The 19,696-nt window shown below is 45.6% G+C and overlaps 1 protein-coding gene and 1 pseudogene across 2 annotated transcripts in view; both read right to left on the bottom strand.

The window, feature by feature from the left end:
- LOC311128442 (disintegrin and metalloproteinase domain-containing protein 10-like) overlaps window positions 1-19,696 on the bottom strand; it is an 86,807-nt gene that overhangs the window by 43,027 nt on the left and 24,084 nt on the right. The gene's annotated exons all lie outside the window — the stretch shown is intronic.
- On the bottom strand, window positions 13,100-14,028 carry LOC311127877 (sideroflexin-3-like; annotated as a pseudogene). Its single transcript has 2 exons — window positions 14,005-14,028; window positions 13,100-13,618 (listed from the first exon to the last, which is right to left on the bottom strand). The product of its transcript is annotated as a sideroflexin-3-like (transcript).

Below are 19,696 nucleotides of genomic sequence, written 5' to 3'. Positions count from 1 at the left end.
ACTGTGTTCTTGGGGACCTTCAATGCTGCAGAAATATTTTAGTACCCTTCCCCAGATCTGTGCTTCGACACAATCATTTCTCGGGGCTCTACGTACAATTCCTTCGACCTCATGGCTTGGTTTTTGCTCTGACATGCATTGTCAACTGTGGGACCTTATATAGACAGGTGTGTGCCTTTCCAAATCATGTCCAATCAATTGAATTTACCACAGGTGGACTCCAATCAAGTTGTAGAAACATCTCAAGGATGATCAATGGAAACAGGATGCACCGGATCTCAATTTCGAGTCTCATAGCAAAGGTTCTGAATACTAAAAGGTATGTTTTTAATTTTGTATAAATTTGCCAAAAACTCTAAAAACCTGTTTTCTCTTTGTCATTATGGGGTATTGTGTGTAGATTGATGAGGATTTTTTTCTTCTTTCTATAATCCATTTTAGAATAAGACTGTAATGTAACAAAATGTGGAAAAAGTCAAGGGGTCTGAACACTTCCCGAAGGCACTGTATATATGGATGATTTATAAAGCCAGGCATATTTAACAGTTAGGCTATTGATTATAGACCTAATTAAGCTGAGGTTTCCTCTCTCCTTACTTTTCTTAGACAATTAAGGCAAGGGCAGTTTTCTCGTCTCCTAACTCCGCTGCTGCCTCTGCTACATTGTTCTCAACACCAATATACTGGTTAACTTTGCTATTATGCACATAGCAACATGGTCTAGGAAAAGGCGCCAATTCAACAGCGTACTGATGTTTCAGAACGGTGGACAGCAACCGCTATCAAACGCGGGAGAAAGTGCATTTGTTATAAAATGATATAATTTGTATTAGTTTTGCACCATTGTACTTAACCATATACAATTTCAGTAGCACGTCTTAGAGTGAAGGACTGTGCCATGCCCACGGCCTCCACAATGGATTAGTCCACTCAGACAGGAGCGAATCAGACAGGAGCGAATCAGACAGGAGCGAATCAGACAGGGAAAGAAACGTTTTTTGCTACTGCTCGACTAAAGAAATCTTGGTCGATCAACAGCTTATCGACCAAACAATGGGGTCAGTCTTACTGCTTAGTGCTAGAAGATGCAGCCTGTCTGATGATAGTGGTACTTGAGAACACCATAACAACAGAATGTATGGGGGAGAGAGTTAACAAATGTATGTCCATAAAGTGCTGTCAGAGAAGGAGCTGCCTGAGTTTGCTTTAATTTACTTTCTGTCTAGCACTTAGAACACTACTTGACTAGACCAATATCTACCATCAACACAGAGAGTTCAGCCTAATTGACGTTGTGCCAAAAACTGTCTCTCAAACACACACACACAGAGTGTGTGTCCTCTGTAGCTCAGCTGGTAGAGCACGGCGCTTGTAACGCCAAGGTAGTGGGTTCGATCCCCGGGACCACCCATACACAAAAATGTATGCACGCATGACTGTAAGTCGCTTTGGATAAAAGCGTCTGCTAAATGGCATATTATTATTATTATTATTATTATGATACGGCAGTGTTAAGACAGGTGAAGCGGTTGGCCCTCTCTGTTTGAGACCCTTCAGAGAGCAAAGCATTATGCTAATGTCTGTTAGTGAGTGATTCAGCCAACCATTAGACAGACAGCCCCCACTGGGAGAACACACTCAATTACAACACAACACTTAACCTTGGCACACCAACCGGAGACACACTCCACAGTGCAATCAAAGAAGCAGTGGCACAGGGACAGGTGCATTTAATTCCCGTCAGGAAGATTTCACTTTACAGGCCTTCCTTATTATAACCTGTCTCTAATCAATTCTCAGAGAATCCACTGGGGGATTTGACTGCAGAACGCAGACTATGTGTGAAACTTCTGCAACATGTACCACTGTAGGTACAATGTACTATATTCTATTGGATGCCTTTCTTCAGCACTGTGCACAACTGGTAGAACATGCCCTACAGTACAGCCAGGTATTGGTCTCCAGATTCCCTATTCTGCACACACCCAACGAGACAGCAGACGGACGGCCACCAGAGCATGGCTGCACAAAATTAGACAGATTTTTGGACTTTCGTTTTCTAAAATGTGGAGCAGTATTTTTTAGAGTGGTAATGACGGCAAAGAGCACAGCTGTGTGTGTAGTGAGCCTTTACTGCCAGCCTCAGCAACCAGACAGAGCACACAGGCATACTGAATACTGGGAGAGAAGGGGTGGGGCCTGCAGAGTGGTGGGGGGGCAGGAGGGGGTGAGAGATGAGTCAACCTTCTACTTCCAGGAAAGATTTAACATACTCCCATGGGTCAGGGCTGTTCCCCTCTCAAAACCGTGCATGGGCCATGGATCTGCATCTATAGCCACAGCATGCTGCAGCAGGTCTGTGCATGAACTGGCAATGACTGTTACATCATCTAAACTAGAGGCCAGGGATAACAATTAGGCTATAGCTACACTGCAGCATTCTGCCTGGGAAAAGACAGACTATCAGTGTTACATAATGGAGCAGGGAAATGGATCTGTTTCTATTTGACAGGCAGGCAGGGGAGATACTAATAGAGATGTGATGAAGTGCAGTGACTGAATTACCCCATTTCTATATTTAAGTTGTTTGATTTCCCGAGGCCTACATTATCAACACAGCAATAAACCCCCATCAGAGCAGTCTGGCTCTCAAACTCAGCAGCATCCCCATTGGGTCAGTCAGTCAGTCAGTCAGTGCCACTGCTCAGTAGAACCACAGGGTATAGACTACCTTCCCTCCCTCCATCATCACACATTGTACAGCAGGCTCCCAGTCAGTTACTGGAACCCAAAACAATCTACTTATGATGCACTCAGGACATTCATTTAGGTTGATAATAATCCCACTAAATGAATGCATCCTCATCCACATGCCTTCTGTCTCTATGAAATTGCTGAAATTCTTATACAATGTAATTACACCCGTAGAGAAACTACACTGCTCAAAAAAATAAAGGGAACACTTAAACAACACAATGTAACTCCAAGTCAATCACACTTCTGTGAAATCAAACTGTCCACTTAGGAAGCGACACTGATTGACAAATTTCACATGCTGTTGTACAAATGGAATAGACAACAGGTGGAAATTATAGGCAATTAGCAAGACACCCCCAATAAAGGACTGGTTTTGCAGGTGGTGACCACAGACCACTTCTCAGTTCCTATGCTTCCTGGCTGATGTTGTGGTCACTTTTGAATGCTGGCGGTGCTTTCACTCTAGTGGTAGCATGAGACGGAGTCTACAACCCACACAAGTGGCTCAGGTAGTGCAGCTCATCCAGGATGGCACATCAATGCGAGCTGTGGCAAGAAGGTTTGCTGTGTCTGTCAGAGTAGTGTCCAGAGCATGGAGGCGCTACCAGGACACAGGTCAGTACATCAGGAGACGTGGAGGAGGCCGTAGGAGGGCAACAACCCAGCAGCAGGACCGCTACCTCCGCCTTTGTGCAAGGAGGAGCACTGCCAGAGCCCTGCAAAATGACCTCCAGCAGGCCACAAATGTGCATGAGTCTGCTCAAAAACAGACTCCATGAGGGTGGTATGAGAGCCCGACGTCCACAGGTGGGGGTTGTGCTTACAGCCCAACACCGTGCAGAACGTTTGGCATTTGCCAGAGAACACGAAGATTGGCAAATTCGCCACTGGCGCCCTGTGCTCTTCACAGATGAAAGCAGGTTCACACTGAGCACATGTGACAGACGTGACAGAGTCTGGAGACGCCGTGGAGAACGTTCTGCTGCCTGCAACATCCTCCAGCATGACCGGTTTGGTGGTGGGTCAGTCATGGTGTGGGGTGGCATTTCTTTGGGGGGCCGCACAGCCCTCCATGTGCTCGCCAGAGGTAGCCTGACTGCCATTAGGTACCGAGATGAGATCCTCAGACCCCTTGTGAGACCATATGCTGGTGCGGTTGGCCCTGGGTTCCTCCTAATGCCAGACAATACTAGACCTCATGTGGCTGGAGTGTGTCAGCAGTTCCTGCAAGAGGAAGGCATTGATGCTATGGACTGGCCCGCCCGTTCCCCAGACCTGAATCCAATTGAGCACATCTGGGACATCATGTCTCGCTCCATCCACCAACGCCACGTTGCACCACAGACTGTCCGGCGGATGCTTTAGTCCAGGTCTGGGAGGAGATCCCTCAGGAGACCATCCGCCACCTCATCAGGAGCATGCCCAGGCGTTGTAGGGAGGTCATACAGGCACGTGGAGGCCACACACACTACTGAGCCTCATTTTGACTTGTTTTAAGGACATTACATCAAAGTTGGATCAGCCTGTAGTGTGGTTTTCCACTTTAATTTTGAGGGTGACTCCAAATCCAGACCTCCATGGGTTGATAAATTTGATTTCCATTGATCATTTTTGTGTGATTTTGTTGTCAGCACATTCAACTATGTAAAGAAAAAAGTATTTAATAAGATTATTTCATTCATTCAGATCTAGGATGTGTTATTTTAGTGTTCCCTTAATTTTTTTGAGCAGTGTATTTCCAGCAACATGACTTCATAGTCATATGACTGGAGTTAATGCAGCAAATCTCTGCACTAGGAGGAGGAGTAGGGGGAGCCGTGGTGATGGTGAGAGGGAAGGAAGTGTGTGTGAGGGAATGAAAGAAGGAGAGAGCAAGATGATCCCAGTAATGTCCCTATAATGTCAGGTGAAGTGAATCACCACACTGGAGGAACGCTATCAGGGACTGAACAGATCCACATATTACACAACTCCTTCTCACCGGAGCAGTATCGCTGGCTGGCTGGCACCTGGCTGGCTGGCATGCGTGACAGGCAGGCGAGGGGATGGTCTACAATGAGGCAGCCAGGGACAGGTGGTCACTCTGCCTCTACTGACACCCAGCAGGTCACACTGCGTGTCACTTTCCAGCACAGCAGCTTGTGGTGAGAGAGTGTGTTGTAAGCAAGTGTTTGTGTTAATATCTCTCCTGGCTCAACTTTTCTGCTGGCAGGATAAACTCTGGTTAAATTCTGCTCTGATCCTCCCAGCTGTTGCTACGGAAGAGCAGCTCTAATGGATCCTGTTGCCGTGGAAAATCATTGTCCCCTCCCCTTCCTGTGCTTTGTGAAGATCCTGGACATCAAGGTCCTCTGAGTTGATCAAAGTCCCACCAACCAGCCTCTCAGTTTCTCCCACCTAACCGGTCTGTGGACATGTAGATCAGCCTGTCTCTTTGACCTCCAGTAGCTACTCTCTCATTAAAACTCTTAAGGAGGTTAGCCAACCACAAGGCCTTTATCTACACAAGCATATCACCAGCAACATGACGAACCGCCATATTAATAACATCTTCTTTCCTTTCCTGTTCTCTCTACCTACACCTCCTCTCTGCGTGTCAGTGAGTTGCAGTACATCACATCCCCACTCTTCTGGAGTCTCAGTCAGACTTGTCAGAAGTGTGGGTGGAGATGGGTGCCAGTAAATGCTATAGTCCTGGTACACCAACAAAAACAACAGCTCCATCTAGGCTGCTTCCTTTCTGAAACTCAGGTGCCGGGCGGCACTGGTGTGAAATGATCCGTCAGACTATTTAAAGTGGTTTGGCTCCATTGCACTCGGCTTCAGTGAGCCACAGCAATCAGATGCTGCCGGAAACAGGGCTGGAGATAGTAACTTTCATAGCAGTTCTTTCATTACAGATGAGTAGGGCTGGCACAACCTTGTAACCGACGGTTATGGATGAATACCGTCATGAAATAAATTAACAGTCATATGCGTAGAAAGAAATATGTTTATTTTTTGGGGAATGAACAGCTGACTGAAAACGGGACGGCCTGGCATTCGTGCAGTTGAGTGTGTTTCTGCGGTAATATGGACTCCCTGTGGAACGCTTTCGATACCTTATAGTCCATGCCTGACGAATTGAGGCTGTTCGAAGGGCAAAAGTGGTGCAACTCAATAATAGGAAGGTGTTCTTAATGTTTTGTACACTCAGGCTATTCATTGATTCCATATCAGATCAGACAGACGTTGAAAAGCAGAGGTGAGAGAGAATTCTACAGAGAATTTGAGCTAAAGGCAGTGTTGTGTACTCACACATCTGTGTATCTAAATGAAACACTGCTCAACTCCAGAATCAATTGAACCTCTCCAATCCTGCTGCAGGTCCCAGTAGAGATTTGTTTATCTCAGTCTCTATGTGGATGTGGGGGAGGGGGACAGAATATTATCTTTAAATCGTGCAGCAGGCTCTGAGTTAGGGTTCACCGGATGACCTGAACAAACAGACAGAGAACACAGAATACAGCAAAATATCAACAGGACGTGTGTAGACCAAAGCCTGGGATCTGATCCCTGCCAATGGCAACAACAGTGTAGGCTGTGACTGTTACTTAAAAAATGCTTCTTGTGGAGGTTTCAGCAGTTCTAATAATTCCTGACGCTCACCATATCGAGCTCTTAGTCAGTCCCAGTCCCTTTCAGCACCGCGTCCCTGAGATGACAGACACATAGGACAAACATGGAGTCTATGTGCTTAACCATTGCCTTTGAGAGAAACGCTAACCAAAGACGTTATTGTGAAATACTGCACATCAGTGGGTGAAAACATGAAGAATCGGGCACAGAGAGGGAGAGGGGGATACGGAGAGAGAAAGTGAGAGAGAGTCCTTGCTGCAGGGACACCCTTAACCACCAGATATGTAATTTTGAACTTCTGAAAGTTGTTTAAAAAGGCAGAGGTGAGTGGAGGAGGGGATGATACAATGCAGAGCAGATGAAACCGAGGCCGGGGGACTGTATGGTGGGGTACACAAACAACAACAGAAGAGAGGGAGAGAGGAATCAGGCCACAGCTGATACAATATGTGTCTGGAACAGAGATGGGAACATACAAACAAATGACCAATGCATTTGTTTCAAGCCTGATGTTCATGATGTTGTTAATTCAATTGCGGCAAGATGATGAACCTCTATTAAAAAAACTAATTAACAGTGGTGTCTGCAGGGCGGCTGCGAAGGATCTGACTTCTGACAGCAAATTATCTTCTCTCATTTCAAGATAGTATATTAGAGGAATTAATGCTCCCAACGTCCCAAACGCACCTCAATGAAACATCAAAACACCCAAATGTCTGTGGGCTGATCATATTATTTCGAGCTCAGAGCTCCATAGCCACTCAGCTCACTCTTGAAAACATCCTGATTAATTGCAACCCAAACACTGGAGACGGCTTACTGCTTCCCAGCCCATCAGAGTGCAGTGTTCTCCCATGTCAAATACAGCCATTCTTCCCTCTACTTGTCACTGAATGGAATACATCTCTGTATTATTCATAGACAGAGTTTGTGTCATCCTGAGCTCTGGAGGACAATCTGTACATCTCAGTCAGAAGGGAACAGAAAGTACTAAAAGTTTCATTATGAAGAATCTGAGCAAATACGGCATTTGAATATAGAATAAAAACAAGCGACCCGTCATCTCCTCCAAAAAATGTCTGGCGCTAGCACCACATCTCAAAGTAAATTCGAACGCCTCAGCTTTTCTCAGCACTCCAGGAGTATAGAGGTGATGTGACAGGCAGGTCTTTATATAATGGAAATAGTGCTAAAAGTAATGCTAAAATAATGCTGACACCCATCTGCCTGGCGTACAGAAAGTGAAGTGAAAACTAGGTGCATTAGAGACTTCTAAATAGTCCCTAATAAATGTATAGATTCTTAAAATACATTCCTACTTCTCCAGGGGAAACAAGTAGACCTAAAAACAGACGGTTCATTCACTGCTCAGAAAACTACATTTATGACAATTATCCATGAGCAGACTCTCCAGTACCAGACTCCAGAGATTGAGAGGGTTGATAAGATGGTGGCACCATGTAAAAACCTGTGCTTGTCTCAACACGACAGACTAATAGCAGGCCCCATTCTTTCAAAACCTCAACAAAAATCTTCTCGCTCCAACCATGGTACATGTCTCTACTTGCCAAGTGGAGTGTTATCAGCACATTATATAAAATGTGATTAAGAAGCAAACAGGCACTTGACAGTCTAGTCTGATTATACAGCCCTACTCCATGGGACAGATCTGGGTCACTGCAGATCATCAACATTGCATCTCTCACATGGTGTCTGATGGCTATCCAAGGCTGTGTTCAGGCTATAGGCTACTGGTGATAGATGAAGTTGATAAATCAGATTAGGATCTACTTGAGGTCCAATATTTCAGGCTGACCGTTTTATAATGTGGCACATATCCGGCCAATGGAATTAGCCTATATATTTACTTACATAATCCTCCAATCAGATTGATCAGGGAAGTGAGAATGATAAGAATAGTTTTAATACAGTAAACGGAGCCTAAAGGCATGTTTGTCTTAACACAGTAGGAGGACAGCAGATCAACTCTACCGATCAAACCACTGCTGACTACTGTCACCTTCAAACGTCAGAATGGGTGTGTTGTGGTTAAAGACTGGTTATAGCCTACTACAAGATAGGAACATTAAACACTATGAACAATGAGAAGTGGGATTAATCTAAAAAAAACATTTCCCTCAAATATTTCTCTCCTTGCTTTGATCCCCAGCCAGCCAACTACCTCAGGTTGAGCATGGCTGATTCAAAGCCAACAGGCCGGAGATAAAATATGCAGCGGTACAGGCAGTGTGTCATTTCAAACCACACATTATTCAGAGCAGAGGAAGGTAAAGTACTGCCGTAGAGGGCTGCAGGTCCCGACAGAGATCATTGAGGCACGGTCGTCATTTCTCATACTGCAGGCGGGAGCGGGCTTTGGGATGAAAATATTTGAGTCCCACAGATTATTAGGAAACGGTCGTCTTTCTGCTGCGTATGCGTTAGCCTACGCCAACCTATTGTATTAAAGCACCTCTGTGTCGCATTATTCACACACTGTCAGAATTCGCTGCTTCAAGTTCAGTAGCCTGCCGCTCCTCTCCTAGATGGGCGTACAAGATCAAGCACGCCTACAATATATGATCTCAATGACCGCCTATGAAAGGGCGGAGAATCACGGGGCAGTTATCTTTCCAAGAAAATTAATTTATATATGATTAGTTTATAGTTTACTACAGTGTCCGTAAATACATATAGATAATGGAAAGAAGTGGCGGGAGCTCAACCAACGTGAGTCGAAGTGCAATAAAAAAAAACATGGTTTGAAAAGGAAAAGGCGCAACTAGCGAATAGCATGGCGAGTGAGCGTTACGCCTTTTCCTTTTCAATAAGTATTGATTAAGCATTTATTTGTCTCTGCCTGCAAATCGTCCCGCTCCTAAAAGGTAGGCTATATCCTATATGCAAAACCTAGCTCAAGAGAAAGTGCAAGTGTCTGCTCTCATTATTATTGCTGCTTCAAGTTCAGTAGCCATATGTGTGAGATCAGGTGCGCGTGTTGGTCTCAATTAAATAGTAGGATATAGCCTATGCATGAACGGAGAAGCACGGGGCAGTTCTCTTTCCAAGGAAATTAACTTCTTAATTAAGCTATAGTTTACTACACTGCCTCAAAATAAATATTGATTATCCATTTTGGTCTCTGTCTGAAAGTGCAAGTGTCCGCTCTCTCTCCAACTCTGCTCTCTTCATACTAAGGCTATTGGCTGATATAGCCCAGTAATACCGATAGCCTAGTATAATGAAGAATGTGATCATCTTTGGAAATGTAACCTATTTCTTAGGTTATTTTTGCGCATTTTGATATTGCCTATAGGGCGCAAAATTGATGGGACCATGGCTGGCAAGCGATCTGCGTCACATACGCCTAAAATCACATTGCGGGACTGCGGTTGGGTGGGAGTCGGACAGAAAACCAGCGGGAGCGGGTGGGTACAGGTATGAAAAGTACTCCTGAGTGGCGCAGTGGTCTAAGGCACTGCATCGCAGTGCAAACTGTGCCACTAGAGATCCTGGTTCGAATCCAGGCTCTGTCGCAGCCGGCCGCGACCGGGAGGCCCATGGGGCGGCGCACAATTGGCCCAGCGTCGTCCAGGGTAGGGGAGGGAATGGCCGGCAGGGATGTAGCTCAGTTGATAGAGCATGGCGTTTGCAACGCCAGGGTTGTGGGTTCGATTCCCGACTGTAAGTCGCTCTGGATAAGAGCGTCTGCTAAATGACTAAAATGTAAATGTAAAAATGTAAATGAAAAGCTGCGGGTGCGGCCGGGAGCGGGATGAAGAAATCAATCCCGCCTAGACCTCTATACTGAGGGCCCCACCCTGTGATAAGAGTGGACTCCAAACTCACTTCACTGAACAGGCTAATCACTTCACTGAAGGATTCCCATAGGGATAACAATAACACTATGCTTAGGCAAATGTGGCGTAAGTAAAGCCTGTATGAGCATACAGTGTGTGTTGCATTCCCTCCTAATCCTCCTGTGATCCTGTTCTCTGAGCACACTCTCAATTTCTGAAAGGGCGACCTAGCACCACATGAGCTGCATATGACCCACTCACTTCCCAGAAGATTGAGTTGTTCTGTTCACTAGTTAGGAGTCTTTCCAGTAGGCTGCTACCAGCTAGCCTATAGGCTCCTTCCCAACACTCCTAGAGAGATTCCATCCGTCAGACATGACTCTCACATGGGCCGCTGCACTCCAGCCCACACAAAATGAGCCACTTATTGATTGCATCAATGAAGTGGCTGTCTATTTATCTACAGAGTGGAACACACATTGCTGTGCATCTTTGATTCACTACAACCAATTTGTAATCCACACAGTACTCAAACAGTTCACAAGCAAGGTACAGGATAATTTCCTTCCAAATACAGAGGTGTTTGATTTCATTGGCCATGATGTGTTTACAGACCCCTGTCACCTTTCCATAATCCCACTACAATGCAGCCTCCCTAATCCTCCATTGTCTGTTCGTCACAACCTCTCCTTGTGTCTGCACTGGAGGCCTGAGAAGAACTGACATTTGGGGACACAGCCTCTGACACAACACACACCTTGTTATTCCTGTTACGAACACTGACCAAACTGTCACCCTACTTCCCGCTGTGTGTGCCCGTCTGTCCCACACAGTCTCCCTGGCTGGCAGTCCCCTTTTAAAGCTGAAGTGACAGGCGGTCCATTAAAGCTGAAGTGACGGGCGGTCCACCCTCTCACAATGATTGGAGATCAGGCAGGAACATGTGACAGCCTGGTGGGGTCAGCCTCAACATCTAGCCTGACCCTCTCCTCTCATCTAATTGTGTGATGATTAGGCTACATGTGGACTGAAATGCCTCAAAACTAACTTCTCATAGTCTGCCTCTCATTCTACTATGACTGACTCAATTGAAGCCAATGGAATCCCTTAGCATCCACCATATACATCTTCTCCCACCTGCCCCTGGTCTTCAGTCAGTCAGTCAGCCCTGTGGTTGGCCTTTCCAACCTGCCCTGTCTGCCACAGCAGACCAGGTGAAATATGTGAGGGGAGCCTGGATAGGAGAAGTAATTCTTCCTGAGCTTCCCAGGGACTCAGCACACTATTAATATCTCCCGCAGCCCGGGATGTCATGTGAGAGCGTGTGTAGAGAGAGAGTCAGGGTGGGAAGGGCTGAGAGTGTGTGAGGAAATGAGAGAGAGCAAGTAAGAGAGGGAGAGAGTAAGGCAGAGAGAGACAAGGCGTTAAGGAGACAGGGAGTGTGAGAAAAAGAGATTGAGAGTGTGAGAGATATAGAGGGAGAGAGAAAGAGGAAGGAGAGCACCTGTGTATCAACCCAGCAGCAGCAGCACTCCAGAGATGAGCAGAGGTTAAATGTACTGCCACTTCCTCTGCTTGTTATTCACCATGGCACGCCCATTACTGCCTCTGGCCTCTCCACTCATTTTACATTTACATTTTAGTCATTTAGCAGACGCTTTCATCCAGAGCGATTTACAGGGTTAAGTGCCTTGCTCAAGGACACATCGGCAGATGTTTTCACCTAGCTGGCCCGGGGATTTGAACCAGCAACATTTCAATTACTGGCCCAACGCTCCTAGCCACTAGGCTACCTGCCGAAAGGCCTTGATATGGGGCTGAAACATTAGACCTAGATCCTGTCCTACATAAAGCGTTCTGCTGGCATATCATTGTCATCAATGCTACTAGGAATGTGCTTACTGAAATCAGTTAGGAATGCCCATGCAGGGTCATTGCATCTCTAAAGGTTTTCTTGGTAACACAAAACGCACAGGGTTACAAAACGCACAGGGTTACCCAGTGCACTAGGATGAGAGGGGTTGATAAGGTTATCTGGTGGGACAGTGTGTGTATGTGTGTGTGTGTGTGTGTGTGTGTAAGTATGCTTCCAATGTCAGTGGAGAGAGAGGGAAGCTGTGCTAGTCAACTGGGTAATGTTCATTAGGGCACACTGTAGCAAAATGTTTTGCAATGAAAAAGAAAACCCTGGTAGACCCAAAAAGGGATTTAATAACGGGTCAGTCTATATTGTGCTCATAAACCAACTGTTGTCTTTTACTACCTGTACTACAGAATACAGCTGAGCCAACTTGAGGGAGTGGATATCTATCTAGCAGATTAAATTGAACTATTTTCTAATTGCAAGTCACGAATGGTTTCCGTGCACATAGCTCAAAGGGTACTTTGGGGAGAGAAAAAAATATCTGGGGTCGAATACGAAGGGTGAAATGTATCTAGTTTGGGCGGATTTAAAAAGATTTGTCATTCAGTAACATTCACAGCAGTCAGTAATTAAAACACCCACAACCCAAAACCCCAGGGACAATAAACACACCAAAAACTAAACCCAAATCAAACCATAGTCCATTTGTCATAGGAGTGTAAGATAACTGTCTGTCACACTACTCTCGCCTCGGCAGCGTCTCATTACTTCGAAGTTGCTTCCTCCCCAATGAGAAAAACTTGACTGGTAGACTTTCACCCACTTATTCCATAATTTCAGACAAGGAAGCAACTTTGTAGGACTGAGACGCACCCTTCTCCATCACCTCTCCCTAATCAAATCCAAATGCCTAGAACATCATAAACAAACAGGTAAATAAAACATATGCATAAATACTGTAAAAATTTCTCTTTGCCCTTTCAGTTGCTCCTACTGAGCTGTAGTAGAGGGGTCCAGCCAGCAGAGGGGCCTGGTCTGTGGTGTGTATTATTGTGTGGGCCTAAAGGCCTTCGTTGAAGAAGACGTTAGTAGTGTCAGGACTGCTCTGTTGTATCCTCTCCTGAAGATCTGGCTCCAAGCTGCTCACAGCCTGTGGGACCAAGGCACAGCACAGAGGAGTGGCAAACACCTGGCACGACCCACCAGTCCCACCTGTACTGGGGCGTTTAGGACTGGAAACCGCTTCATGAAGGCTTTCTTCTCCAGGGCGTTCATTATCACAAGGGGGATAGCCATAGCTGGCACAGCCATGCCGATCCTGGGACTCGACCACCTGGATGATGCCTGACTTGGCAGGGGTGACTGACACTCCTAACCGGTTCCCATTCTCATCAGTCACTGGGATGCTGTATTTCAGCTCCATCTGCCTCACGAAGGGGATGTCGATACAGTTGGCAGCCACTACAGCAAAGAAGGGGACGAACCGGCTCATTACGGCTGGAAGGCGATTGGCTAGAGACTTGAGTCCCAGGGCTGAGACTACGGCTCCTGTGGTTGTACTGACCTACGCTGCAGCCAGCTGATTATTAATGGGCACTATAACAATCAATATGGCCTCATCATTTCAGCCATTTCCTCCTCATAATTAGACAGAACTTTTTGCCAGGCATCGATCACGGGGTGGGCCTGGTCACGGCCACAGTTCTTCACAAGGATGAACACGGCAAGCTGGAGAAGCTGGAGAAAATATCTTCAGTATTACTGTAGAGAGGGTTTCACAGGGAAGCCTTACCTGAACAGCAGTAAGAATTTAAACAACTATGATGATAGTTGTCAGTGCAATTTGATGACTCAGTTCACTCAAAGATAAAACCTGGTGCGAAACTTTATAAAAAAACGATTCAATTCACAAAACCATGAACATCTCTACATGGTGCAGGATAGTAGCATGAGCTCCACCCCCACCACCTCTGTCTCCCTCCACGCCATCATTCCCATGCCTCCCAGCTCTCACGAATCACTGACCTTTAGACAAACTGCACTGATAAAGAGCAGACGCAATTACACTGTTCAGATTTATCCGTTTGAACTTGGTGTCATCGGTGGAGCAGAGGCAGAGGGCATGTCATCCCTCAACAGCGTCAGTGGGGTGGGATCAGACACCCATAAACCCTAGGAGCGGGTGATCAAACCAGGGATAAGTGCTGGGCCGCTGGGTACCAGAGACCCACACCACCACCACACGGCCAGCCTGCCTGCCTGCCCTCAGCTGCTGCCAGCTGGGATAACCTCAGACCGCAGCTCTGCGAGAGGAAGGCTCTCGGACTGCTGCAACACTAATCTAATGTAGCAGTGACAATCCTCCAGGATTTCAGGAGACTGTCAGAGAGGTCTCACAGGGCCCATGGCTGTCTGCACCCTGCAGCCTCCCAGGGATGTGAGAGAGAGGGTGGAAGGGAGAGAGAGAGTGTAGAGGGCGTAGTGTAGATATGTAGAAGAGAGGGAGGACATAAAGAGAGAGAGACATTCATTTGACCCACAATAATAATAATAATCTCTCCACCCCAGTGAAAGTGAGGATCTGAGTTGTGAAAGCTGGTCTTAACCTCGTGGTGACACATATGGTGGACTTTTCTGCACCAGTATGTGAAGCCATTTCCCATCTCAATGTTCAGCAGAGCTAGTTTTACAGGTAGTCAAGGAGGCACTACAAAGCCTGTCTTGTAGAAACATTTGAGCAACATCTTCACTAACAACTGTCACAAACAGATGGATGTCATCTAACTTCAGCAAATTTGTCTTTGATAAATGTCATTATAGATGCTGTGGGTGGATTGCATGTAGAGCAACACCGGATAATGAAAGTGCTTATTTACAAAGGCTTGCCAAATTTGTGCTTTTTCAAACTCTCAAAAGTATAGGCTGACAATTTTGTTGATTAAAGAATAAAAACATTAGCTTGTGATTTATCCTCTTAAAAATAATATTGCTTACATTTACAAACAGCAGGGCTTGACATAAAAAAATGTAAGCCACGTGTCCTTCGGACAAGTAGGACTGATTTTTTACTTAGAAAACTTCAAATATGGTCTGTAACACAATTTTTACATAATTGAATGATGCAAGGAACCAATTTACAAAATAAAATACATTATTATCATTATTATTACCATAGAGAATCAGACAAAAATTTAATGTAGCTAGGCTACACTCTGCCTATTGGCTTCTTTACATATTCAAGCCAGTCTCAAAATACAACACTGCCCCTTTAAGGCTCTCCTGGAGGATAGTTGGCCGCATGCTTCGGTTTGGTTGGCGGCTAGGCGAACCGAACAAGTGTACTCGCATATAACCTTAAAAGACCTTCTCTAGAAAAACTTGAAAAAGGTGGCAATAGTACTGTTTGTCCATCTTGAGACGCCATAGCCAGTATACACTTCCACAAAATAGTCAGACTTAATCTAAGATAACTCAAGAAATCCTTTTACGTTTAAAATGTTTGGTGCAGTATTTCTTAAGTGAAGAATGTGCATGAAAACGAGTTGTCTATCGTTGAATGACAACAAACACTTAATTGAAGAATCCCTACTGTTGACCAATCACTGACAAAGGGGCGTAGACTTCGGCTTCCGAACTTCGCCTCGTCTTGAGATTTGTGTGTGCATGAACAGCCGGAAAAAAAACCTAGCCGAAGGCCAAAATGAACAAAAACGTCATAATATATTCATGAACTGTTCCGGATGGGAAGAATTCGGATGCCTTTAGTAGCCTATAAAATATTGCAACATTACAATTACAATGAAATACTTTGTCTTTATAAAATCATTCAATGAATCAGCGATCAAACGGCTAAGGTAGGCTACTTCAAAGCAAGGTAACTAACTAAGGCATGTTTATCCATAACCTTGAAAGGCTAAATTATTCAGGTTTCAGGGGAGAGCTATTGACAGCATGTGAGTTATTTGTCAATTAGACTAAGCTCTCCCACTGTGTCAGATTGTATGTAGCGTTGGTTTATTAACGCACCCCGTTCATCAATTGTGTGTCGGCTATTTGTGGGAGTGCCGCTGAAAAGTTTTTTTAGGACATCGGAAATGACATTAATACATGCTAATAGCTAAATAGTTAACTACCAAGATAACTAGCCAGGCAACACAATATGTTATGCATTGGCTATCTAGTTATCTGTTGTCTATCCTTATTATAGGCTACTTGCAGCTGCAATGTCTCTCTCTCGCTCCTCGGGCCCACACGCATGTGATACACACATTACTTTTCCAGGATTTTCATGACCATACAAACCCCGTTTATGACCAAAAATTAGCTATAATTGGGCAAATAACTCACAAACTAGCAAGGAATATCAACAAATGTGCACACGAGGCTACACGCTTTGATCTCAAAAGGTGATTGAAAAAGACTGCTTGTGCCTGTCAATGCAATTCAATTCTACTCCTATGCGCTCTGCAGAAATTGGGAGAACAGTGCGCAAAACATCGCATCCAGAGGACACTGATCCAATTCTGCTCGGAGTAATTGTTTAATATTGTGATTTGTGTGTGATTGTTTTTACTTGTCAAGCGTTAATGTCGAGCCCTTAACAGACTCATTTTAACTGTTTGACTTTGTGTTAATGTGTTTACATTTAAGTGCCACTTTGAGTCTTCCCATCAAATTGTTATCATACCAACACAGAACTTCACTGACACTGCCAAAAACGACTAAATGGTTGACAGGGGGTTTCGACCTAGAAACTAAACATCTAGAAAATAAATAAACAAAATGACTGAATACAGAATAACAGATCTTCCTTCCTGCTGCTGGTTCTCAGGACAGGTTCTGAACAACTTCCTGATTAGTCATGAAGTAAACAAGGCGCTGGGAGACAGTGAGAGGAGCAGTACTGAGTACCACTAGCTGGGCACTGGAGGTCCACCTGAGAGAGATAAATGCTTGTCCTTGATCAAGCACCAAGCTCTCCTCACTGAGCAACAGCCTGACCTCGCAGAGGGCTCATGGGAGCCATAGAGCATTGTGGGTAGCTGTGGCTGGGGCCGGCGCAGTGCTGCGTTCCATCTCTGCCATGCCCTGTCTAGAGGTTGCTCTGACATCATTAGTGCTCCATGAAACATTCATCCAAGGGCAGAGAAACTGGTTCCTGTGTACCAAGGAACAGCCAAGGCTATGAAAAACACACACCGCACACACACACACACACACACAGACACCGTACACACACAGCGGCGTCCATGATTAAACAAACAGGGCCGTGCTTCACAGTGGGAGAGGAGGTTTTTATAACCAATAGAGATGCAGTTAGACTAAGGGCAGCAGCTGACTGATAAATGATTCAGAGCCTGACTGAGCGTCTGACAGTCATACAGCTGGCCTCCCTCTGTATCCAGCACAGCCCCAAGCAGAGGGAAGCATGCAGGCCCACAATCAGACCGCCAGTCAGTGGGACTCTGACTTTCACACTCCCTTATCTCTTGTCCTAACCCCCGAGACAGACTGGGGAACTGGATAAAGGAAAGACTCCAACTAACCAGGCATGAGATAATGCATTATCACACAGACAGGTATAGGGCCGAAGACAAACAAACACACAAATGAGAACCCACACCTACAAAACGCTACAGGCTATCTATGCAGCAGCAGTCGTCCATCCTTCTGGCCAATCCAGTCATGGCAGGCAGTTCACTGCAAGGCCAAACTCACCTTAGAGAGATTACAGTGGCAGGGTTCATGTTAGTTGACCTGTGGCATGCAGCTTCACTGTGGCTTAACATGTTCATCCCAGTCTGGGGTAGATAGATGAGCAGGACAATCACGCTGAACACACGCTCACACAAATAAACATGCACCCTGACTGAATGGTGGCCTGGAATAACACATTTAGGGGGTTCCCCTCTGAACCAGACCACTGGTGCGTTAACTGTTTGGGAGGTGGCATGTGAAGTTGTAGGCCTATCTCTGAACCATGCTGCCCTGTCCCCTTACTAAAAGGAATGCTCTACTGTAGAGGTTTGTTTGCTTCGGTTAGCTAGGAACCTATATTTGATCACATTTGCCCTAGTGAGGTGAAATATACTTCAAAAAGTATTTCCCCTGGCACTGAACCCTTGGTGCGTACTGTTCTGTTCTGTTCTGTACCCTGGCATGTGATCCTACACAGTACAAAGCCTCAGGATTGCCCTGTCGGGTACCTTGAAGTAGCTGCTCATAGTGTTGGAGTGGGAGGAGGGGAGTGAGTGGTGGTGACGTGAGTCTGGGCATACAAAAGGTTTTTTCTGTGAAGAGCCTCCTAAGCACCAGACACCCCTGCCTTGGCTGTGACAGAGGCGTGGAGTAAGAGTTCATGCTCAACACAATACAAATGTCACACAGAGTGGAGGAAACAGAGTCAGCAGTTCAGTCTTCACTTACAGAAGTCATTATAAGATTCTTAACCCTTCTACCACAAGTCTGCACTCGTTCACACTGGAGGTAAAAAGAAACGGCCTGGTGTAAGTAAATTGAAGTACATTTGGTAGAAACTCCCTCCAGCTTTATACTAGACAGAGAAAGTGCACCATTTTCTTTTCTTTTTTTTGGGGGGGGGGGGGGCTGGGGTACGGAGGCTGAACGCCGGCCTTGGTGTGCTAGCCCAGACGTTACCCTCTCATCACATGTTCTCAGTCATAAGGGCGGTGCTCAACGGCTGGAATGGAGAGCTGGAAATACCTCAGAACTATCCAATCCAAACATTCAATCATTCCACTACCATTATTGGAATGTCAGTAATTCAGGGAAATGTTAGATGGGCTGCCCAAAAAGGGTGAATGAATAATGATGTGTACTGTTGTGCACCACCCTCTCAATCATTTTTCTTCACAACAGATACATCTAGTGGTTTAACAGGCCAGGCGAGTATCACACTACACTCAGGGTGAGACAGAAAACTGCTGAGGACATCACACCACAGAGTAAAGGGCTTGCAGAAAAGACATGGCTGAGGAAAACGTTCACATGAAGTCAACGTTAGCTGTGACTGCCTCCCCTGCTGTTTCCAAAGGGCTAATAATGGCATGACGCAGAGAGTGTAATCAGTACAATAGGTTAAACTTTCAGAAGACAGTGGTGAAGAAAGGAGCAGATGGGGAGCGTGTTGAAAATGACAGGGCTCCTGGGATAGATTATTTTTAGGTCTCACAGAGAGACAGACAGACAGACAGAGAATGAGACCGAGAGAGAGAGAGGGAGAGAATGAGACAGAGAGAGAGAGAGAGAATGAGAGAGAGGGGGACAGACCTTTTCTAATAGCTGGGACAGTGACGCAACCACACTGGGATCACACACAATGAGAAAGAATGTGTGTGTTTCATTGTGCGTGTGTGTGTGCACGTATATGTATGTATATTTGCATGGATGTAAGAGTGTGCGTGTGTCCCAGTTTGAAAGTGTTTGTTGGTGATGAGCTCGTCCGAGGCACAGCGAGGGGTGGGAGGTGTACAAGACGAGCCGGCTCCAGAAAAGCTGCATTTTCCCCTTCATGTCCAGAGGCACTGTGTAATTATGAGCTCTGCTCTACACAGAGAGGAGGCAGTGTTTTGTGACTGCTAACTGACAAACTAGCCCATTCTACCCATCTGGTGTAGCTACTGGGAGACAATATGAA

The sequence above is a fragment of the Coregonus lavaretus genome, assembly GCF_964263955.1.
Source record: "Coregonus lavaretus genome assembly, chromosome: 4".
Classification (NCBI taxonomy): Eukaryota; Metazoa; Chordata; class Actinopteri; order Salmoniformes; family Salmonidae; genus Coregonus; species Coregonus lavaretus.
The sequence above is the reverse complement of the archived record's forward strand: the minus strand, read 5'-3'. Positions and strand labels throughout refer to the sequence as shown.